The sequence below is a fragment of the Haliotis cracherodii genome, unplaced genomic scaffold (assembly GCF_022045235.1).
Source record: "Haliotis cracherodii isolate W230 unplaced genomic scaffold, xgHalCrac1.p SCAF_2, whole genome shotgun sequence".
NCBI lineage: Eukaryota > Metazoa > Mollusca > Gastropoda > Lepetellida > Haliotidae > Haliotis > Haliotis cracherodii.
Window position 1 is genome coordinate 58,290,301 of NW_027266275.1, and position 26,595 is coordinate 58,316,895.

Below are 26,595 nucleotides of genomic sequence, written 5' to 3' on the forward strand. Positions count from 1 at the left end.
TGACATGCATCAACCAAGTCAGTGAGCCTTACCACCCGATCCCGTTAGTCCCCTTTTACGACAGGCATAGTCACCTTTTACGGCAAGTATGGGTTGCTGAAGACCTATTCTACCTTTATAAAGACTTGATTATATGTAGACATATCATTATGTATAGGCTGATTATATGTACCGCAGATTTGATTATATGTAGACTTGATTATATATGGACATGTCATTATATGTAGGCTGATTATATGTAGACTTGATTATATGTAGACTTGATTATATATGGACATGTTTATATATATAGGTTACATGGTATAGCTGGAATATTTCTGTGGCGTAAAACAACATTCATTCAGCGAGAGCCGCATGCATCCCAGTCAGTGTCTCCCATCACTGTCCATTTACCCAGCGTTTGGAGATAATTACACTAAAATTCACCACTTACTCACTGTAGAAATATAGTGGATAACATATTGACGCTGAGAAATTTGATGTGTCCAAATGGATCTTCTATGTAGTTCCGCCCCTACTTTACAGGGACACTTAATACCAGTCCTGATGTATTTCTGTCTATTAAGTCATAATTTGTTTCACAATAGTAAAGGGACAAACTAGTAATCGTTATCTGTAAAATTGCTGCAGATTGACCCCTTTCCTGGAGGGCAACGGCTCAGAAACCCTCTGATAAAAATGTCAGAGCTTGCTGTCCAGATAGCTTCTATGTCTTCCATACCCAACTTAGACAGACATTTATCTAATGTCTTCAACCCCGTGGGGACTGCGGATTAGAATTGGTTCCAGTAACCTATACTTGCCGTAAGAGGCCACCTTATGGATTGGATGGTCAGGCTTGATGAATTTGGCGTTGGATGTTGCTCATAATATCAATTCACTGGTTTGGCTTGTCCAAAACTCAATTATTACAGGCTGCTGATATTGTTGGAATATTGCTGACAGTGGCGCAAAACAAAACAAACAGATAAAATATCTTCAAGGAATATATTTTTTCCCCTGCCCCACCAGTTTTATGCATTGTTATACCCTGTCCTATGATACAGTTATTGTACCATGTGGGTTACAAGCAAGGTAAAATGAGATTTAAAAATCAATCCTTTTTTTCTACTAGTTTGTACAAGAGACATCAACACTCCTTTAAGTAATTCGCTCAAATATACAAAATATGTTTTTTATTGTGCTGTCAAACGAAGAAGGAATGTTCCCAAGCATGCCAAGTGTCAAGTTTTTATGTATCATATTGTGCATCTTATAAAGTGCGTGAGTGAGTATGATTTTACACCGCATTAGGCAATATGCCAGCAATATCACGGCAGGGGACACTAGAAATGGGCTTCACATATTGTACCCATGTGGGAAATCGAACCCGGGCTCTTGGCATGACGAACGAGGGCAGTAACCACGAGGCTACCCCACAGCCCCATATCTTATAAAGTGAGTGAGTACGGTTTTACGCCGCTTTTAGCAATATTCCAGCAATATCACGGCGGGGGACACCAGAAATGGGCTACACACAATGTACCCATGTCGGGAATCGAACCCGGGTTTTCGGCGTGACGAGCGAATGCTTTAACCACAAGGCTACCCCACAGCCCCATACCTTATAAAGACCTTACAATTGAGATGAATATTGCAAAGTGTATTGTTATGACCCAATGGTATGTAAGAAGCAGAAAACTCACGTAAAAAGGATTCATTTACTGTTAGCAGTGGCGTGGACATTAGAAAACACCATATACCGTATTAGACGTAATAAGCACCCTACTCTAATGGTGATATTTGCTAATATATTGGCTAGTGAACAATGCCAATTAGCACCCCTTCCAATTGATCAATGTACACAAGATTTATTTCTTTGTGTTTTATACGCACTCGTGTGTTATATGCACCCTTAATTATGGGTAATTAAATTCTGGAAAATATATCTGTCGTATATGATAAGCACATACTTTTCCTTTGTATCATTTCAGGCTGTCAGCATAAACTACGAAATTTACAATCTTTCAACTCTGTTTAATTTTTCTCACCAAAATCATATTCTGATCAGAGCCCCCTGGGGCTCTATTTCTAATTTTGAGAGCGCCCTGGGCGCTTATTATGTCGAATACGGTACTGGCCATCTGGTGAATGAATGTCAAGATGGCAATATGAACAGATAAATTATTTATCCTGGCCTTTCTGTGGAATGTCATATGAATTCTAGTTGGTTATCAATAAGTTACTACAGATATTTATAAGCAAAGAGGGGCGGTCGGGTAGCCTAGTGGTTAAAGCGTTCGCTCGTCACGCCGAATACCCGGGTTCGAATCCCAACATGGGTACAATGTGTGAAGCCCATTTCTTGTGTCCCCCACCGTGATATTCCTGGAATATTGCTAAAAGCAGTGTAAAACCACACTCACTCACACATAAGCATAGGCTGTCAGCTGACCTAGTAGATTGTCTCGAGCAGGTGTGCTTCCATTTCTGCTGGTTACAGACCAACGGACCATCATATAAGTTGGTCCCTGTGTACTATACAATATGTGCACCAACTTTGGTAATACTTCCGCAGAAGGTTTGTGTTACCGAAATATTGAACTGCAGATCGGTTTTGAAATATGTTTTTATATAGGTGACATATACAAAATCTATCTTGGATATCAGATGGATTTGCTTAAACTAGGCGCACAAGACAAGAAGGTTTTTATTTTACCTCCCGGAGATAAAATGATTAAGAATGATATTTTTCTTATAATTTCACAGGCAGTGTTATTGATAGATATAGGTCTATAGATAGATCAATAGAAATGTAAGGCTATATGTTTTTTACAAATTGGTTATGGATCATCAACTGACACTATTGAAATTCAATGAGTGGATGGGGAAAGCATAACTTTTTTATTTTGCCAAATGCTAACTAAGTGTATATGATAAACTGTAAGACCAGCGTTCCCATTTACCGGTTATTACCATTTTTTTACCAGTAAAATTAGGCTTGGACCTGTAATTCATGTGACTGCCAGTCCCTGTGGACCGGCAAAAAAAGTACCGTACCTTATAAATCTTTGTTGTTTAACAAAACATTGGTGATATTTAAGTCGGCTTGTCTGTTACCATCAGGGTTTCCCCGTGTTTATTTCTAGGTTAAATATCCATTTGTAGTGACTTGTCTCGAAATATATAAAAAAAAGAAGAGAAAATTGTGACTGACGTTTGTGTGGATGGCATATAGATCTAACTAAGTAACTTCAGAGATGACATCTTTGCACTGAACATGATGTTGCAAGAATTAAAACCAAATAATTTTCATACGTTTTTTTATCTGTTGAAAGTTGGGACTGGCCAAAATTAGGGGGGACTGGTAATTTTTAGTTTCAAAAGCCAGTAGGAACACTGTAAGACCAATTAGATCAGATTGTTAACTGCACACAGAGGGTAGTACCATTTTGAAACAAATAAGCTTTTTTTGTTTTCATTCCCACCTACTGACCAGAATGTTTCATAACATGAAATGCAAGCCGAGTAACATGAAAAAGTTTAGCCTTGGGGTTATCGACAAAATGTTGGGATCGATTGGATTAACGGAAGCACAACATTTTGTGCCTTACCCAAGACAATATATTATTTACATTTTTCCTACAGAAATCATATTTCGCATCTCTTATCTGAAACCACTGGACCACTGAAGATGAAATTAATATATGTGACAGGCTTATATCATTGACATACACTGTAAAAAGGTAATGTTTCATGGGATATTTCAATAATAAGCCATTAGAGTAACAGATATCTTCACCGTCTGATTTACCATTTCGAGAAGTGCAAATGGTAGATACTACTAGTATCGTGTAGAAAGATGAAACACGATAGTAATCTTGAAAGGATTATGTGGGGAAATTCTTTCATATCTGTTAATGTAAGAACAAGAATAAATAAATGTTAATTTCCGATGGGTGAGTGAGTGAGTATGGTTTTACGCCGCTTTTAGCAATACATGTATTCCAGCAATATCACGGAGGGGGACACCAGAAATGGGCTTCCCACATTGTACCCATGTCGGGAATCGAACCCGGGTCTTCGGCGTGACGAGCGAACACTTTAACCACTAGGCTAACCGATCGCCCCTAATTTCTGATGATCTTGGAAAGGATGAACCAGAAGAATTTTAGGATACTTTGAAAATGATGCGACAGCATGTACACATCTTTACTGTTAAGTTTCTTCATACATCAACATGCTCAACTGTTAGAGGGCGGTCGGGTAGCCTAGTGGTTAAAGCGTTCGCTCGTCACGCCGAAGACCCGGGTTCGATTCCCGACATGGGTACAATGTGTGAAGCCCATTTCTGGTGTCCCCCGCCGTGATATTGCTGGAATATTGCTAAAAGCGGCGTAAAACCATACTCACTCACTCACTCAACTGTTAGAAAATGCAAAATGTAGTGTTTAGGACAATTGATGGCAGTATTTTATTTGGGCAAAAGGTGGCATTATATTTATGGGGCAAAATGTGGGATTATTTTAAACGAGGCAAACGGTAGTGATGTTTTATTAGGGCAATAGGTGACAGGATTTTATTGGCGCAAAAGGTGGCATCGTTTCATTACAGCAAAAAGTCAATAGCATTATGTCAAAAGTTAAAGGTGGCTTTATAGCTGATAAAAGGTGGCTACGTATCATGTTTATAGGATTGAAAATTGGTGTCTTGTAGCAGGGCAAACACTTTTTTAGGGCTGGCTTTGTTTTTAAAGACTAAAGGTAGAATTGTTTCATAGGGCGAAAGGCGACATTGTTTGGTTTTGGGTAAGAGGTTGTGTTGGTGTAATTGTTTTATCAAAGCAAACGGTAGAATTGTTTCATAAGAGGAGGAGTTGGCTTTGATTTATTTGGGCTATAGGTAGCATTTTACAGTATCTATTCAATGTGTGGCATTCTTTTTTAGGGTAAAAGATGATGTTTTATTAGGGCAAAAGATAAATATGTTTTATTATGACAAAAAGTAGCATTGTTTTATAATGAAAAGCAACATTAGAGCAATACTTGGCAAAAAATGGAGTTTGTTTATTAACACAGCACTCATCACTATTCCAGCTACATGACGGCGATCTGTAAATAATTGAATCTGGACCAGACAATCCAGTGATTGACAATATAAGGTTCTATCTACGCAAGTGGGATACGATGACATACATCAACCAAGTCAGCAAGTCTGACCACCCGATCCCGTTAGTCGCTTCCTAGGACAAGAACAGTGCCCTCTTAACACAAGCATGAGTTGCTGAAGACCAATTCTATGTTGTGATAATTTGTAAATTTCATCATAGTGGGACTTGACACCTAATTTTTTAGGAGTTCTGTGGGAATGAGGTAGAGAAGATGAATATGGACCAACACAGTAGGGTTGGTTGGTTGGTTGGTTGGTTTGTTTAATGCCCCACTCAGCAATATTCCAGCTATATTCCAGCTATATGACGGCGGTCTGTAAATAATCCAGTCTGGATCAGACAATCCAGTGACTTATATCATGAGCATCGATCCACGCAATTGGGATTGATGACATGCATCAACCAAGTCAGCGAGCCTGACCACCCTATCCCGTTAGTCGCCTTTAACGACAAGCATAGTCACCTTTTACGGCAAGCATGGGTTGTTGAAAACCTATTTTAACCCAGAATCTTCACGGGTCAACAAAGTAGGGAGCGGCTGTGAAAGGTTAATATCATGCATGATAGTGGAAAGATTTAGTGTGACCAGGGTTTGAAATTCTTGTGTTTGGGTGCCAAGGGCACAGTTAAAATCATAATGGCATGGTAAAGTTATGTTGTAGGCACGTCAGGGCACACTTAAAGAGTGTTTCCAATAAGGTTCTATATTAAACTCAGTGTTCATTATAATTATCCCCGCACCAACGAAGTTGGCGGGGGATATAGAAATGGGTTCCGTCCGTGTGTGCGTGTGTGTGTATGTGTGTGCGTGTGTGTGCGTACATGTGTACGTCCCGAAATCGTTTCCAGAGCATAACTCAGAAACCGTTGAATGTTTCTCTACGAAACTTTGCATGTCTATCAGACTCATGCTGAACTGGTGCCTTTCGCTATTTAGGAATTTTATAAATTTTTATTTTTTACGTTTACATGGCAACAAGTTGGACTTAGGTTCTATAAGGGTGGTGTTCGTTTCCGGAGCATAACTCAAAAACCATTAAATACTTTCTTACAAAACTTTGCATGTCTACTAGGCACATACTGAACTGATGCCTTTTGCTATTTAGGAGTTTTATCAATTTATATTTTTTACGTTTACATGGCAACAAGTTGGACCTAGGTTCTACAAGGGTGGTGTTCGTTTCCGGAGCGTAACTCAAAAACCATTAAATACTTTCTTACAAAACTTTGCATGTCTACCAGGCACATAATGAACTGGTGCCTTTTGATATATAGCACTTTTAGAATTTTTTATTGTTTATGTTTTCATGACAACAAGTTGGATTTAAGTTTTAATATAGGATTGGTTCACTTAAGGAGTATAACAAATAAACTGTTAAATATTTCCTTGCTAAACATTGCATGTCTATATATAAAGCACATACTGAACTAGTGCCATTTGATATTAAGGAGTTTTAGAAATGTTTATTTTAGAATTTCCATTGCAGCTATTTTGACATGGGCTAAGAGAAATGTTGGGTCTGTTACCTGGTTTGGGACCATAACGTGTTAAAATGGGCTGGGGATATAGATGACTTGGTCAACTATACGCTTGTTTAATTTGTAGAGGTTACCACTCGAGTGTGTTTGGGGATGGTGAATATCCTGTATTAGGAATAAACATTGTATTTAGCTAGCCTTGGTGAGCTAAATACATAACACACAAGCGTGGTAACCTCTTTATCATATAATGTCATTCTGACAACAATCGATATAGTTCGAACTTAAACCTGTTTCTAATACAGTGGCGTAGCAAGACAACAGTTCTCCACACAAACTGTTTCTACTTGCGTTTTGTGGCAATCCATTGGACTGTCTGCTAGAGTAACTGCCCTTTATGTAGGGGAAGCTACTCTAGCCCTAGTCTATGAGACATCAGGTTTGTTTAGAGTCTGCCTGTTCTGTCATAACGTTACAAAGTGCAGTCAGATGTACACACAGCAACAAAACGAGACAATTTGGTACATAATTCAACCAAATCCAACTGTTGGGGAATATCGGGAAAAGGTTCCAAGCTGCAGAGGTATGGAAACTGATCCAACTACGCTAGTATCCTTGCTAAATTGTTTTGCAATTTATATCTCCAACGTTGCCAAAGCTTGTGAAATGCCTTAGCTACGTCACAGTTTGACACTTATTTTTCAGTATCTTAGACTTGTTTTGATAATGGTAACAATTATCCCCGTTGTTTCTCCAGATCTCTAATAGTTAATTCTGACTCGGTCACTGAATGACAAGGGCAATGCCATGTTTGTTTGTAAAGACTGAAACTGTCCCTACTTGACCTTTCATATTTGCATCTCTATCCTCATATGACCCCAACGGATATAATTTTTTTCGCATTGGCTTTATTATGCCAAGAAACCTACCCATTATATGATAAAATATGATATCCTAGCTAATGGTGACCTGTCAATAATTATATATGGACCAGACAAACAATAAGAAAACAATCACTGAGTAGGGCTGGGACGAGCCCAAATTTACTACCCGGGTACCCACCCCTCTATGTTGGTTTCAAGAGATATAGGTCCAAAATATCCGATTGGGAACAGTTTGACCATAGCCCTGGCGAAAGGGATTTAAATACACGTATAAAACTATTCTTGTCCCTTTGGAATGAGGTAAATCACTCATTTACCATGGACAGATAATCTGTTGGTCAAATCTTCTTTGCTTATTCTCAAAGTCTGTCAGCGAGGAGAGAAACAAAAGAATGTAAAATGGTGTCCTTTCATCTATAATGCCAGGATTTAATCATGTTCTTTCAAGTCTGATATGTGTAAAAGAGACTAAACACTGTGTCCATGATGGTGAGAATGTCAAAGTATCAGGAGGATTTGTCCATGACAGTTGAGAATCATATGCTCAATATATCTGGGAGATGTGTCTGTTTTGTTTGCTTGTTTGTTGTTTAACGCCACACTCAGCAATATTCCAGCTATATGACGGCGGTCTGTAAATAATCAAGTTCGGACCAGACAAACCAGTGATTGACATCATGAGCATCGATCCACGCAATTTGAATGCAATGACATGTATCAACCAAGTCAGCGAGTCTGACCACCCGATCCCGTTAGTCGCCTTTTACGGCAAGCCTGAGTTGCTGAAGACCTTTTCTACCCCGGATCTTCATGGCCAGATGTGTCTGTGACAGTTGGGAATCACAGGATGCATGCTGAACATAAGTGCCTTTTCAGAAGCAGTGCGGTAATTCTGTTTTTGTTTAGCTCACCTGATTCAAAGTCAAGTGAGCATATCATTTCAGCCCTGGTTGTCACTTGTCTGTCGGCAGCAGCAGCAGCAACGGTCTGTAAAAAGTTCTTCCTCAGACATGACAGGGTCTGCACGACTAATAAAGCAAAACCTTGACATGCTTGTTCGAACAAATGATGACCTCTGAATTTGTTCAAGAGTTTGGAATGAGATTTTCAAAATGGCAGACATGACAGCCTGGTGACTACATATCCAGGAGAGCTACAGTGCCAGAGCATTATTCTGTGGACTATAAGTTTCCCTACTGAACCATATCAACCGAATCATGCACTGGATGACTGATGCTATCCTCCAGGGTCATCTAGGGACAGTCTGTGGTGGAACGTTGTCTTTATGTAATGAGACATTTCTAATCACAATAATAAAGTGATTTTGAGAAGGCAACGTCTAATTATGCCTCTATTGTTTGTGTCATCCTTTTGTCTTTGTTGGGGGTCATCAGTAGCTGAAGATCACAGGCCAGTGATACAATGAGGTTGGATGTTATGTAATTATAGTCTTGTCAAGCCTATGGTTAATTGATCTGTCAAATCAATTTCTTTTCATAACAGTGTTGAGATGAAGAACATAGAAATGGCCTGTATTGATCCCATTGTGATATACTGTGTGTTTGCTCTGAGGACAATGGGGGAAGCACATGTTTATGTTGAACACGGGGTAGAAAGTGACATTGCATGACATGGGTTATTTGACAGGAAGGCAGGGAATTGGTGGGGAGTTTCTTGATGGTTTCAGGATGACAGTGGATAAGGATGATGTTGGTGATAAGGATGATGTTGTTGGTGATAAGGATGATATTGTAGGTGAAAAGGCTGATATTGCTGGTGATAAGGATGCGATTGTTGGTGATACGGATGATATTGTTGGCAATGAGGCTGATATTGTTGGTGAAAAGGATTATATTGCTGGTGATAAGGATGATATTGCTGGTGATAAGGATGAGATTGTTGGTGATACGGATGATATTGTTGGCAATAAGGCTGATATTGTTGGTGTTAAGGATGACATTGCAGGTGATAAGGATGAAATTGTTGCTGATAAGGATGACATGGTTGGTGATAAGGATAATATTGTTGCTGATAGGATAAGGATGATATTGTTGTTGATGAGGATGTTATTGTTGTGATAAAGATGATGTTGTTGTTAAAGTTGATGATGTTGGTGATGAGCATGATATTGCGATAAATGGAAAGAATGTAACAGTCACCGGTTCCCACAGCTTCATCGTTTGTGTGTTAGTAGTCATGAATATTTAACAAAAATGACGAGTCACATCAAAATTTTTATTCCATCAATGATTAAGCATTAAAAATAGACATTCACCTTCAAACAATATTTTTGTTTCACAAAGAGTGGCAATTTGCAATTCTTAATTCAGAAGTAATTGACAGGTCTGAAGAGATATTACAAGGCTTCCTATTACCAAAAAAAGAAATTTCTTAAATGTTATAATTAACACATTCATCGGACATATCCCCTGTCAAAATGCTGAACTCATTTTACAGAGTGTGTGAAAGGACTTGTTGAATGCACACAAAAATACCCCAACATGTTCAGCATACTTAATCCCTGCACACTCCATATCCATGTTTGATATGTCGACCCAAAAAGTAGAATCAGGGGTCGAGTTAATATCATACAGACAAACTCAGAAATGGCGCAGAGTGTCAACGGTTGATTAAAATACTGCTTCTTTACGAAGATCGCGTCCTCGGATGACATTGTGTTGATGGGTTTCTCAGGAACCCGCCGAATTGATTTTGAGTTTAGCTCTTTCCATTAGCTCGTGTAAAGAAGGAAAGGACTAAAAATGATGTTTTTGCCAAGACCACCTCCAGAAATTACTATTGCTGAAAGTCATGGTGATAGAGAAGAAATCATTAAGACCTTCCAAGCTATCTGAATGTAGGATATGCGCTTGCGTGTTCCAGTACTTAAGTTCTGGCAATCGAAGCTAAATTCTGTTTTTGACGGATACGTTGAAGACACCAGTGTGACAGTGATGAAACACTGACTGAACTCAATATCACACGTTCCACAGAAATGACCACAGAATGAATTCTGCAATATTTTTTTCTTCATGTTTATGGTACCATTGTAGAAATTGCTTTTTTTTAATATATGATATAGATGATAATCTTTTGTGAAATTGACAAGAATAGAATCTGTTGACTTTTGATCTTTGCAGGTATATCATATGTCAATTTCAATACCAACTTGGCTTCTAAATGATGATTAATTCATCTCGATGATAGCAATCTATTATTCTACCCTTTGTAGCAGTGTTGGAGAAATTAGTTTTGACGTAAAATCTTCAATAGTGTTTAATAGGTACTAGGAGGCTTTTACTCAGTCTGTTTCTAGTGGATGGCACTGATGGTCTCTAAAAATCCATGGTAGTATTGATTAAACAAAATATAAGTTTGTGTAATGTTCCATGGTAGTATTCGTTTAGATAAAATATAAGTTTGTGTAATATTCAATGGTAGTATTCGTTTAAACAAAATATAAGCTTGTGAAATATTCCATGCTAGTATTCTTTTAAACAAAATATAAGGTTTTGTATTATTTCATGGTAATAATCATTTAAGACAAAATATTAGCTTGTGTAGATCAGGAACTTAATCATCATGATCATAGTAAATTGTATGGGTAGTTTGAAGTTGCTAGATTTGAAGACAAGAGCCTTTGGTATTTATAAATGTTTTAAAATGAAAGACATGTATTATTTTTTATCGGATACTGATGTTATTTGGGTGTTTCCTAATTGAATGTTTATCAATTAACAAAATTGCCTCTGTTATTTGATTATTTACTTTGTACATACAAAGTTATGGAGAATTTTGGTTTTATAATATTAATCCTCTCATGAGGTATCCTTTTAAAGTTAATGCTTACTTGATTATACAGGGGACATGTCTGGTCCAGTCATCTGAGGTGCCGTGATTTGCTGTGCGGAGTTGCGTCCCTTGGACACACAAGAAACCTATGATTGTTGGTTCGAATCAAATGTTTCTTGGTCTGTCAGCACCATAACCTTGCTCGTGGGTTTCACACAAATGTAAACGTCTGAGACCTGCATCACGTCAGACTTTCCTCCCACATTAAGCTGACACGTCGTGTTTATTCAAAGCAGTGATAGGTGTGGTGAATTGGGGTTTAACTTCACTTCCAAGATTATTGCTCTTATATAGTGACATACATGCATGTGTGTGTCTGTGTGCTCTGTACTGATGCCAATTTATAGTGCTAGCCCACTGAGATACCATGCCGCAGTTTAACATGAATACCCCACTGTGACACAGTATCCTGACTCCGATCCGACAAGTCCTTGTTTTAGCCCCTTAATGCCGAGCGCCAGCCAGGGTAATAACAAGTACCATCTTTTACTGTCTTTTGGTAGGATTCTAGGCATTGAACCCCAGACCTTCCGCTCTACAGGCGGATGCTCTACCACTAGACCACGGAGGCGGTCTCAAAGCAGTGATAAACCAACTAACTCCCTCACTTGATTATGCATATGTTTGAATTGTGTTCACCTGGAAAAACATGAAGAATAACTTGCTATATAATTCCATATAGAATAGCCATATTAAAAATTCATACCCTGTATTAATTTTCTGATGAAGTACATTTGGTTTTTAGAAAATGCCATGCTCATCTTGAAATACAGAAACCATGATTGATTATCTAATTTCTGCAACAGTTCCGTGCAACAGCTATTAGTTACCCTTCTATTTGCCTCTTCTGCTCCTGTGCACCCTGATGTGACTCAGTACTGGTGACCATCTGGTGGAACATAAGGTGTCTTTGTACTGTCAGTTCACCAGGTACCTGTAGTATTTCAGACATCCAGCCAAGTGAGGTCAATGCCATGTGTAGGGATTACTAAACAATGCATGTCGGTTTGGAAAACATGAAACTTAAGAAGGGCGTTGCTTAACTTTTTACTTGGTGTATACATACTGTATTCACTGTAATAAGCGCCCTGGACACAAAAAAGGGGCACTTAAAACCAATTGGAAGAAAAATATTAGTTCAAACGTCCATTTTTTTGTTAATAATACCTCAGCAATTATTTACTCCTTCTATATTGCCTTTTTTTTTAATGAAAAGAATATGTTATATACTCAAGGAAATACGGACTGTCATGTAAATTTTCACTCTTAGTAGGAGACGCTTTTGAAATTACTTACAGCTTGGTCTTGAAGTTGGTCAAGGAGTGCTTACTGGAGTAGGTCACTTAAGACAGCAAATACAGTATATTCATTTTTATGCTTGTTAGACCAAATGGTTACAGATAATTGAATGTCTACAAAACTTACTAATTTGTCCGTAATGATTATCAATTAAAGGCAGGTCATCAAGCCTGTTTACTGGCTACCCCTTGCAAACTCTGACTTCCCAGAACTGATGAAGGCAATTAGACAGACCCTGCCTTGAATGCCCTCAAGTGAGAGATGTGTGCTATGGCAGCATCTCTGAAGGATATCAAGTGCAATATCAGAAAAAAGTAATTGACCAAGGATGTGCTATCGTCATCAGTGTTTTGTGCAGCAGATTGATCACTGAATCATTGCATGATTGAGCTATAAACAGAGGTGTGATTCATTGATACACCATCCCTGGAAAAATGTTCTGCACCACTTAAAATATATCTTCATAAAAAACAGTCATTTCCTGAAACCATATCATTTGGTAATTTTATGACAAAACTGTTTGTTGTTTTTAAAAAGTGGCATATTCATGTTAAAATATTTAAACCAAAAGTAATTATCTAATGACGCGTTTGTGACTGTAGCAGGGCAAAAGTTGCAGCATCTGCTTCTTTGTATCTAAGGTATGACTCAATCAGTGTCATCTGGTTTTTTTGTTTTTTAGTTTTTTTAGTTTTACACCGCACTCAGCAATATTCAAGCTATATCGGTCTGTAAATATCGAGTCTGGACCAGACAATCCAGTGATTGATATCATGAGCATCGATCCACGCAATTGGATCGATGACATGCATCAACCAAGTCAGCAAGCCTGACCACCCGATCCCGTTAGTCGCCTCTTACAATTACGCATAGTTGCCTTTTATGGCAAGCATGGTTTGCTGAAGACATAATCTAAGCCAGATCTTCACGGGTACAATGTCATATGTAGATGTTTCCAAAAGACACATTGAAGTTCAACATACATGAAGACATAGAAGGGGTAGTGTGAATGTTGTAATGCCAAGTTATAAGTCTTGTGTAAATAAGTTCAGTTTGAATACATGTCCAGTAGAGCTGGGACGGGCAACTCAGGTACCCGGGTACCCGGGTCGGATGGGTCCTGAGTAGGACCCGGGTACCCACATGACTACCCGGACCCGTGGTTAGTCACATGATATATTATTTCATGACAAAAAAATCACTGTATAACTACATGGTTACACGACAATTTTAAGTCTCTAATGTTCGCATTTCTTCATGACTATGAACATGTTCCTTCTGACTTATGTGTGTTTGAACAAAGCTAAAACTTCAGTAAACTCCAGTGTATGCATGACCACATCGTTATGTACATGTATCTAATTCAGTCTGCCGGGGCTACTGTCAAAATATTCCCAATCAGACATTTTGTACCTTCCTCTTGACACTAACAGCGGGTACCCGGGTAGGGTCGGGTAATAGGGGTGTGGGTACCCAGGTAGGGTCGGGTAATAGGGGTGTGGGTACCCGGGTAGGGTTGGGTAATAGGGGTGTGGGTAAAGGGGTAGTAAATTTGGACTCGTCTCAGCCCTAATGTCCAGCTTCAGTGAGTGAGGGAACGAGTGAAAGTCTGTGACATTCTAGCTATAACATGGCGGCCTGAGTCTGGACCAGACATGCCGCTGATTGAAAGCATCAGCAACAAATTCATGCCATCAGGGCACTCTTGTGCATAAAGTGGTAGAGCGTCCATTACCAAAAGATGTTAAAAGATGGTACTTATTATTACCCTGGCTGGCACTCAGCACGAAGGAGCTAAAGCAAGGACTGGTCAGCTCGGAGTCAGTATACTGTGTCTGAGTGGGATATTTATGTTAAACTGCAGCATGATATCTCAGTGTGCTAGCGCTATACAATCGGCATCAGCCCGGACAAGTACAAGCAGACACACATACGCAGTTATGAAAGTGCAATAATCTTGGATGCGACAAAAAACCCATTTCACCTCACCTCACCTATTGTGCATAAACAGCCCAGTCACCATTTGAGTCATTCCCACTGACTCCCAGGACAAGCACCGGTTCCTGGGGATCAATTCTGCCCTGCAATTTTCATGGGGACACATGCCAAAAAATGATATCAATGTGAGATGCAAGAATACATATTCTACAAACTTGTGCCATGTTGGAAGTCCTACTGCGTGATTTCCATTTTGTTGCTTCAGTATTCCTTATTTGCTGAGTTTGTGTGAAAACTGGAAAATCCCTGGTGACATATTTGTGTCATACTTATGTCTGGAAGCCTCTGTCACGCTCAGCGATGATGTTTAACATTATGTGAGTCACTGCACTACATGCACTTCACCCAGCTTCAGTTTGGAAGCAGTATTCAAACTTGTAGATGTTTGCCTTGAGACGATTAATACTGTGTTGCACAGGTAGTAGTGTTGCCTCCTTATAGTCCAGGCAGTTACCATATTCGACGTAATATGTGCCCCGCTCTAATAAGCGCCCATGGCGACATTTGCTAAGATATTGGCTAGTGAACAATTCCAATTAGCACCCCTTCCGATTGATCAATGTACACAAGACTTATTTATTCGCGTATAATACGCACTCGTGTGTTACATGCAGGGGTCCGGAAACCGTCATATGCGCCGGACATGTCCGATTGGGAATCTCAAATGTCCGGTCTAAAATATTGCTTACCGGACATTTAAATTTTTCTGTCCGGACATTTTAAAAAGTATTGTCCGGACATTCTTAAATTTGATTGGACATGATCAACAGTTAGGACTGAGCAATTTCTGTCTGCATTTGTAACACAATGAAGATTATCTACACTGACAAGCTTTGTTTGTTTTGATTGCTGTAAATACATCGTACCTAGAATGATAGTCCAATCGGTCAATCACTGTAATAGGCAATAAACTGAGTTGACACTGATTAATCGAGGATTTATTACTGAGAACATCTTGTTAATTTGAGTAAAATGTGTTTACAACTGTACAAAAATACCTTGCATCAACGATGTACCTCATTATCCTCACAATGCTACGATACGTAACCTCAGTCAAGAAGCGAAAGCGTGACGACAGCTAGTCGACCGATGCAGATCAGTCGAGCGGATCTGCCAAACCCTCAAAGTCTGAATGATCATTTTGTAAGTCATGGCTAACGACTTTCACTTGGTTGACATACAACGAGGATTTGCAGATTTTATTGTTTTCAGTAGCTAGTCGTATATTGAACCTTGATTGACCGCCATTTTGCTTTCTGTGACGATCGATATCAAATTTGTTTATGGTCAATAATTAAGTATAGATGAAAAAGTATTCAAATAACTATTGCTATCAACGATAGTTTAGGATTTATGATTATATTATCTGTCTTGTTTTTAAATAATCTTTAGCTTAAAAAAACAAACTTTTCCCGTGAGGTCACGTGATAACCAAATATGGGATAATAGTCTCGATCCAAATGTTACAACGCGTACACTTGAGCAGACTCATGAATATTAATTAGACCGTTCACTACGTTGACAGATCGTTATTATAACCGAAACAAACGTATGTTTTCCATATATGTCGAAAATGATATTATTTGTTATTAATTGTCCGGTGAATTAAACAATTTAAATTGAAACAATTCATAATTCATCATATTATGAATACGTAACAACTTGTAATTTGTGTGTAAAAAGTCGTACTAAAACACGCTGTTTGAAGGGGGCGTGGCATAAATGTAAATGTCCGATTGGGATTTTAAATTTTCCGGATCCCCTGGTTACATGCACCCTTAATTATGGGCATTTAATTTTGGAAAAATATATCTGTCGTACATTAGCATTTCAGGCTGGCAGCATAAACCACGAAATTTATCTTTCAACTTTCTTTCACCAAAATAACATTCTAATAAGAGCCCCATATTTCTAAATTTAAGAGTGCCCTGGGCACTTATTACGTCGAATATGGTATGCTGTATACTTCCGCATGTCCAGATGTGCTTTGCATCTGAAATATATATAATATATGGGGAAATGTGTGTGAACCATTACGCAACCAGTTGACAATTGTTTTAGGTATGCCCGTTTGCGCTAAGACGGAACCTGGTCGCAAAAATGGCCATGAGAGGGGCACAAGTCGCTATTCGGCTTGTCAGGGAATAACACAAGCTGGTCACAAATGTATTGCTGAGTGCAGCGTTAAACAACAAACAAACAAAACTAAACTGCACACATATTTGTTTGTTATTATTATCAACATACTCGGGGGGGAATAAGGGATTTGAAGCCCAAACCAGCAGATCCTGCAGGCATCTAGGAGGGACAACTCTGCACAGCTGCTATGTCACCCATGGGCAGTAAGTAATGGGGTGGGTTTTCAATACTAGCCTCAGATTCCAACTTGCAAGATTAGTAAAAGTTCAACAGCTTTTAAGAAGATTATAACTAAAAAATGAAATTTCAATCTTATCAAAATATTAACCTTCATATAATATCTGATTTAAAATGTATTTGAATACAAACATCCTCCACATATCAGTGATGAATTACATGGTTTATTGTGCTCCTTTTAGGTTTCTGAAACATCAGCCTTTAAAATAACTTATCTTCGAGTGTTCCAAATCACAACAAATGTGTGGATAGCAACAGCTCCTTGACATTTGTGCATGTAGTCCGCTGTACGTCATGTCTCAGAAGAAAAGTCAGCCAAAAAACTGTAGATACGTATAACCTATTAGCCAAACTATTGCAATTTCGATAACATGCAGCCAGGCTGTAGTAATGACTCTCTTCTCTTATAAGTCGTCGAGTATGTTTGACAATATCTTGACTGTGGCAATTGAGCACGGATCGTGTCCGTTACCGGGTATGTTGGGATGGATGCCAGGTGAGGATTCCTTGCAGGAGACAAAGGTCGGCCATTTAATAACATGCTATTGATTATCTGTCTGTGTGAGACTGCTCTATGGCATGTAGTCTTACATTGACGAGAAAAAGAGCGAGAGTATTTTATGACGTGGTAGTTATTGTATTGTAAGTGGAGAAGCTGTCTGTCGTGCTTTCTTTGTTTTACCTTTGCGTTTTTCTACTTGAATATGTCGACTGTAGAGAGGAGTGAGATTTATTGTGTATTGTTCGAATTCTTTGAAAAATAAGCACTTCATGTGTTTGTTTGCAGATGACTTAACTAAAATAAAGTTTTATCTTGGAATGACTAAGTGAAACTTTACTTTAAATCTTATGGTTATATTTCTTAGTGTGTTTAAAGAATGTACAAATTTTGGATTATCTTTGGATTACGATAAACTTGTGATTACTGTTACTCAAAAATGATTGTTCAGTATAAATAAATTTTTAAGACGTTTTTTTCTTTATTTGTGTTTCTTACATCAAATGTTTTTCAAAAGAACATTTTGCATGGCAACATGTATGGTATAAATCCTTATTTGATAGTGATTGTGTTGAACACCACTTTGAATTTTTTGGGGGGTTTATATACCGGTAGCTTAAATATTTAGTCAGTTTAATGTCGAAGGAAAGCCCAGGGTAATGCTGGCTGAAGACGTTTACCATGTTTGTAAAACCCCCAAACATGGGTATTGTGCTGCTTCACAAAGGCAGAAATTTTGTTAATATGATAATTTCTTTTGAGGCTTAGATTAAAAGCAATCATCCTGATAAAGAATGTGTGTAATATTTATCCAAAAGATCAAATTGATTTTGGTTTTTAGAATCAAATAATTTATGAAAATGATTTCAATAGAGTAGTAATCTGCAGTGTTCCTAAACTGAGTCAATCTTTTTTTCGTTGGTAGACCTTATTTAAATACCCCTTATTTAAATACGCCTTATTTAATTACGCCTTATTTAAATATGCCTTATTTGAATACCCCTTATTTAAATGACCCTTTTTTAAGTATGCCTTATTTGAATACCCCTTATTTAAATGACCCTTATTGAAATATGCCTTATTTGAATACCCCTTATTTAAATGACCCTTATTTGATGAAGATAGCAATGGTTTAGAAGTGATTGAAAAAACCCCCAAACATATAAGGTCCTCCAAAGAACAGCTAAGATATAGAAAGACATAATGTTATATTACTCTGAAAGTAACAGGTGGCCGAGATACTAAATCTGTATGTCTCACATGCGTCATACAAGGTTGACCTTGTTTCGTTGGCTTTGATTGGATAACTATGACCTGGCTAAGGTCAACCACGAAAGGTCATGTACAAACATAACCAATAGATCAAGGTCTCTTGGTATAGGCCTGAAAGCATAATGCAACGTTTGGATTTAGTTTGATATAAGAAGTTCATTGTTGTGAAATGTAACCAGTTTAGAAAATTTGGAACGATATCTAGACTTAATTTGGGGGCTGCCACAGCTGTTCCATTATGCAGTTTCCCATTCACATCATATTTTGTGTCGACATGTTAAGATCCGGGGTAATAGTTCTTAAACAACCCATGCTTGGCGTACAAGGCGAATATGCTTGTCGTAAGAGGTGCTTAACGTGATTGAGTGGTCAGGCTCGCTGACTTGGTTGATGCTGGACATCGATCCCAATTGCGTGGATCAATGCTCATGATATCAATCACTGGATTGTCTGGTCCAGACTCCATTATTTACAGACTGCCGTCATATAGCTGGAATATAGCTGAGTGCGGCATTAAACAACAAACTAACAAACATCATAAATGACTTGGGTGTAGGTGGTGTGTAAGAAATATATGGGGCAGTACAATGTTTACTGGATTACGTTTACTGCTCAAGATATGTTTAATCAAAATATTGTACCGCTGACATTTGGAGGAAGGAAATTCCATTGTTGACATAGTACTATCTCATTAAAATCAGATCTTAGTGCTGACTACCGATACACAAATATCGGAGGACATCCCATTATGGGTATAGTCAGAGCGACCTTGGCGAACTTTGACTGACCAATGAAATGGATCACAAGAAGTCTGTGGTGCTAGTTTCAAAACGGCAACTTAAATTCCAGACTATGCTTTGAAAAATATATTTTGACAGTGTTCTCGATTCAGAAGTTGAAAAGTGAACAAAAGAAAGTTCTGGAATGACTGATAGATGGCAGAGCATGTATGGCAATACTTCCCACTGCCCATGAAAGTCTCTTCTGTTTCCCATTGAATGAGTGATGGACGGCACTTCATACGGAATGCTTTGTGCTAACCTTTTCAAGGTTGCATGATTACAAAACACATTTGGACTTCACTTTCGCGATTTCAAATTCGATGCTCTGATTGGTCGGATGAAAGGTTGTTCTGGTGCGACCTGTAATGGGATATCCTCAGATCTTTGTGTGGCAGTAGCTAAGATCTGATTTTATTGAGATTGGATTTTTGGTTTGGTTTGTTGTTTAACGCCACACTCAGCAATATTCCAGCTATATGACGGCGGTCTGTAAATAATGGAGTCTGGACCAGACAATCCAGTGATTGATATCATGAGCATCGATCCACGCAGTTGGGATCGATGACATGCATCAACCAAGCCTGACCACCCGATCCCGTTAGGTGCCTTTTACGGCAAGCATGGGTTGCTGAAGACCTATTCTATCCCGGATCTCACGGGTCTTGTTGAGATTGGACATAGTAAGGTACTTATTACTCCATGTATTCCAGCCTGTTAGTATGACTGTTAGTATGTACACATCACACCATTCATGTGCTAATTTTTGGAGGAACTAGAATGTGGTCATTATGACGTCAAGTCTGTCTCTTAGTTGGTACTGTAAGCTGCGGGGGCTGTGACTGTACTTTTACAGATTTGTAACCCTCCAAAGAAATAACCCTCTAAATATAATCATCCCTGCCTACCTAGTCAGTTTGGGTGAAAGTTAGGAGGAAGGCAGACATTTTTTAAGATTGCCTTATGCATGGGATTAGCCATGAGTTCCTCATAAGCAATGTCAAATATGTCTGTGGAAGCGTGGAACTTGATTTGATAGGAAGCAGATGGTGCAACCACTTATAAACATGTTACTCCGGACAATTCTGGTTAGAATTGGTCCTAAGCAACTATTGACTTGATGTATCATGTGGTCAGGTTATGTGGTTGATTGCATGTCACTGTTTGCTGATGGTGATGATCGTAGCTCATAATATCGATCAATGGATTGTTAGGTCTAAAATGAATTATTTATAGGACACTGTCATATTAATGCTGGATGTTGCATTAAACAACAAACAAACTTACAAATAGGCAGCACATTGTGCAGTATAGGGACTAATATTAAATTCTCCATAACAATTCCCCAGAATATCAAATTGTTGGACCTTCAGTAAAGAGGAAATCATGATCTACGTTTTGAAACATCATCAGTGATGAAACTTTGCACAATGCACACATGGAGTACAAATGATTAATTGTTATAGGCATATTCCTCATACACATCACCATTGACATTTTCAGATTTCGAGGTCGGACAATTGACAGTGATAAAAAGAGAACTTCTGTCAGGATTTGTTGGCGTTTTTCATTCTTGGTTTATCAGGGAACTGGTCGCCCATTTATCGACAGTTATTATGCAACACGCAGCTTAATGTCAACCAGTCAGGTCTGTTTATTCATTGTGAGATATAAAGTCTCAGGCCAATACAGGTCAGTCGTCATCAGGTAGAGCTATTGACTAGGGGAGACTACTGATGTTTCTAGATGGTTGCAGGTCTAGCTTGGAGTATTTCAGGTTGTCATGTCGATGATATAAGAGCAGTTTAGATTTTGGTGGGTAGGTCATCAGCAAAAAGGTTGGAAAAGTTTGTGGTGTTAAGGTCTTTGCATATTGAGTTAGGAAAGGTTTAGCAACATCATTTTGTGCTGATTGTGTAATCAGTTCCATAAAAATATGCTGGCCCACTAGACAAATTCCAGTGAAATATTATCCAGACCAATCATTTTATGTTTATTCTCGACCTACCGGTACTGACTATGTTAGTGAGTGTTGCAGAATATCTTGTGATAGGATGTTTACTACTGATTGGCTGATATATATTTACCTTAAAGAAATCAATGTGGGAATATATTCTAAGTTTTTGGTTAAATTTGCTCACTTTTACATGGAGTGGATTCCATTGGTATATGTTTTTTGTGTGAGTACGTGCGTGTACGTGCGTGCGTATGTGCGTGAGTGCATGCGTCCTTGGGGTATTTCAGAACTGGACAATAGTTTCTATATAACTTACACAATTACATCTGCACCTCTTCACTCTAGCCATCTTTATTTTTGAATAACAGCTTCTCTACAAAATAACTTTAACCCCATGGATGCCACAAGGACATATATGTTCCTCCTCTACAACCCTCACTTTGAAGGTGAATAAAATTCAAAATACATCACCCACACAAATACACTTCACAGTTTTGAATAAGGTGGGAAATTCCCTGTTCTGTGATATCACCCACTGTCATTTTAGGCAAGCAAAAGTACTGAAAATGACCTCTGAAAATTAGGCACATAGTAAATGTCGCCATTTTTTACACATTACTAAATCACCACTCACGGCGTTATTTACAGCATGTTTTAAAATCTAAATTTCGGATACATTGTGTATTTACTCGGAGAAATGAATTTCAAAAATAGCATATTAGTGATCACGGGTATCTGTCTTTTATGAAGTCACCAATGATCATTCAAAAACCCTAGAATCGTTTAGAATGTTTTGGAAAATACGCAAACACGCACGTCGAAGTGAAATTTCCGCCATATTGGATTGTGTTTACAAAATCACGTTTCAGGTACACAGGTTATGAGACGCCTGTAACATCACGTATATTTCAAACTTAGCTGCAATACATACATCCTTGAATTCCTCATACATTTTAGAATCAAATGACCAATGGTCTTTGCAACCAATACAAAGTGGCTGGATAAAATCAAGCAAAATAAGTCAGTTGTGAAAACGAACGCTGTGCTTGAAAAACTGCACTTGTTTGAAATGTAAACACAGCAACATACAGATTTTACACACTGTAGCATTTTCTCCTATTTTGGGCTATCCATTCGTCTAGTCGTTCAAGATATTGGCTCAACATTTTCAGAATATGCATGGGACGAGAATCGTATGAAGAATTAGGGAATTTAAAATGGATATATTGCAATGATTTGATATTTTCAACAGAAATTGTCAGAGTTACCGTCCTATGGGACGCCATGACTGACGCAAAATCACGCACAAGGACAACAGTATTTTTCGGAATTTCTGACTATTTCGTTTGTTTCAATGAAAATTACAACAACAAATAACAGTACATAGATTCTCAGAATGTTTCTGATTACTTACATGTCACATTTATGTATATACGATCTCTGAATCAACGAAAGTCTCTCGTAAAATCCTGCATACTGATGACAGTGAACATGCCAATTTGTAAAAGTCGGTCACAGTGAGTGATGTCATACGTGTGTTGAAGGTCCTTGAATGAGAGTGCACCCGATCATAAAGTACTCACGGAAATGAAAAAAACCTGTTTTTTCGTGGCAGATTTTAAATAAATGCAGTTAATATACAAAATATATAAATATTCAAACAACTCAATTAGTACTAATTGGGCCTTGGCACAAATACAGTGTATCAAAGTTTTTTGTGTCTTTTTACACGTAAAAGTGTGTAAAAATATGAACGAAACAGACTATTGTGAAACTGAGCATAACCAGGTGTTAGTAGATCGAGGTGAATGTCCATGACCTATGACACCTTGACGACAGGTGAAAACAGGTGCATGTGATTTGTCAATGGTAAGTGATTTGTGAGTGGCATTGTGGGATAGTGAATCATCGTCAAAATATCAAAACGTAAAAGTAACATATTCCCTTCTCAAACAACAACTTACATGTCATTATTATTATGTACATAAACATAGCTGTTATTTTAATTGTTGTTTTGATAACTTTTTTCCAGGCTAATTTGCATAATGCCTTTTGCCTGTTTCTGCCATGTCAATTTGGACTTAGTTTTAATTTTGAATGTTGAAAGTGCCTACAAATTACCTCCTGTAAAGTACATTTTGTATTGAGCACTGAGATAAAAGTAACAAATCCAGACTAGACTTTTCCAGTTGTTTTGTTATTTCGTATTTACATCTACGTAATGCTTTGTGTCGATTATGGGTACTTTAGTATCATGCTGTTTACAGTTTCAGTTATGATGTAGATTTTGCATATCTTTTATACATTTTTTCACACAATTAATTTCACTTTGGATATTTGTTAATGTTCAAAATGATATCATACGTAAATATTGGCCACAACATGTATGAACGAACTTTGATAATCTCCTGTTTGTTTGAACATTGTTTACTTAACAATTAATAGGTTTATAGTGTCGAATACGATATTTCTTTCCTTTGGACAAGTGTTACAAGATGAAGTGTAAATGTAACTGCAGCATGTATGTATTTCTTGGGATGTGTAATAGTCAATATTTAAAGTTCATATAACCAATGTCCATGAATAGCTGTTTTATTTTATAACTAAAACTGAATTTATTACTCTAACAAAATGGATAATATTTTTTGTTAAACTATATGCACACATTTCTGAAAGAACTGTCTTGGTCTTGGAATTGTTTGTGTTTTTTGTTTGTCGTTTGACACAGACAACAGTGATATCTTACGATTCGCCAGGTGCGCGTTAGTCACAAATATTTTGTGAATTATTCCTCTCGTTTTGCATTATATAATCAATGGGTTCATTCTTTTTTCAATATTGTGATCACAGGAGATTAAACTGTTTACTTTATTTCTCCAGGAATTGTAAAATGTATGAAAATAAAACCCATGCCATGTACCCCGTTGGTTCAACCATATACAATTATCCTGATAATTCTATACCAAAAGAGCTTTCTTCGCATCTTTTATTGTGTAATTCTGAGACGAGATGAAGAGAAATGATAACATAATAATGAACAGATATATGTCCAATATTGAATATAATTTTGGTAGTTTTGAAATATTCTTTGGGGTATTTCATTATGTAAATTGATGCCAAACAGGTGTGTGTCATGTCCAATTAAATATATGATAAACTATCTAATTGTTTACATATTCAAGACATTATTTACTTGGTGAAAGCAGTCATTTTATGTTGTGTCGAAAAAAGCATCAAATTCCGTTTAACACATCAAGTGTTTCCATACCAAGACCGAAAATTAGGGGAAATTTATATTAATCAAAATACCAGTGTCATATTTCTCTGACATTATCAAAGACATAAAACCAGCCATGACGTCAAAAGAAATTTTTTGGTATTTCATCACATTTGACGATAAGGCTAGTGCTCCATTAATAATGATGAAACATAAGTCAAAATACACTAACACAATCAGGAGAATGTTGGAAACTAAGGACTAAGTTATAGGTTAGATAGGGCCATCCATTTCTCTATTACCTTTTTTTTATGAAGTACGATTTTATCATATCTTACGTTGTTGTTTTTATAACTAAACGTATACAGTTTCAATATCGATATTTGTGTTGGAATAGTTTGGTATCTTGTGAGCAAAACACCATGAAAATATATTGTCCTTACCCACAGCTAATTCTCACCAAGTGACCTGAGTTACAATAAACTAGTGCTGAACATAGCAGAGTTATGCCCCCTTTTCTTTGTACGTGTGTAACCTCTCTGTTGCCTTTTGACTTCATAGAGAAAAATAAGTTTTCATCATTTCCAGCATGCTATTGTTGGCATTGAATGTATGTCGTTATACATACGCATATAACTCCATTTGATATGTAGTTATGTTGTTCAGATATTAGGCAGTATTTTGTTCACTCACAGTTTCTGTAAAGATTCTAAATAAAAAAAATCATCGCACAGTACTTTTATCGATGTACGATAAAAGGCGGAGAAATTTACTGTTTTTCCTTGCAGAATCAATTCTCGGACAACACTTAGTGTCTTTTTTTAAAAAACAGGTTTAATATTTGCAGTAAAATTTATTTACACCATCAAATAGGAAATTCAATATTCCCCACCTCTGCGTAATTTTATAGCCAGAGGTAGATCCAGTGCCGCAAGAGTGCAATTCTCGCACAATCTTCAGAAATCTTAAGAAAATGTGCGTCAGAAAAAAACCCTCAGCATCCAGAGGGTTAAACAGAAAGGAAGAAAGTTACTTACCCTTTTTGTTTGTAAGTGTAAGTTACAGTGTCAGCAAAACATGCCAACCACTCCTTTCTCCTTTGGTAAATGTAAATGGTTACTTTAAGTATGAATTGTTATGAGAAGGTTGTCTCTCAATGCGGTAGCAAATATCTGCTCATAGGTTATTATCAGTGACTAAAACTACACGTGGACACCATGTAACTTACTTAATTATCTAACAGCTAAATAGCAGGAATAGTGTTGGGAAACAACTTTCACTCACTCCTTGCATCTGGACTTCAGTAATGGTTTGCCAGGTCTAGAATATGTACAAGCAGTTTACAGTGATATAGCTGGAATAGTGTTGGCTGTGGTTTTAAAGAACATTCACTCACTCCCATAATAACATAGCTGGACGTTGCACACTCTACTGTGTTATCTGCATCCAACAAGTCAACAGTTTGGATACTCAAGACCCGAGTTCTGCTGTCACCTATGAGTCATCAAGGCACATGATTTTATGGCTTGTAGGGTGGAGAGAGTTGATGGGGCGGAGAATGGGATGGGGGAGGGGAGGAGAAAGGGGGATGCACATGAAGGAGAAGGTGGGTGGACACCTGTGAGAGGGAGGGTGGTGGAGGAGTGGAAGGGAGTTTGTAGGGAGTGTATGAGCAAGAGGGTGATGGCTGGGGTGTGTGTGTGTGTGTGTGTGTGTGTGTGGATGATTTGGAGGGAGGGGAGAGGGGGAGGGGTTGTGGTGGATGTGGTAGGGGAGACGGGAGGGATAGTTGGGAGGCAGAGGGATGGAAGTGGCATTGGGTAAATGTCTGAGG

The 26,595-nt window shown here is 37.9% G+C and overlaps 1 protein-coding gene across 3 annotated transcripts in view; it reads left to right on the forward strand.

The window, feature by feature from the left end:
* LOC139468286 (zinc finger MIZ domain-containing protein 1-like) overlaps positions 1-26,595 on the forward strand; it is a 412,922-nt gene that overhangs the window by 7,285 nt on the left and 379,042 nt on the right. The gene's annotated exons all lie outside the window — the stretch shown is intronic.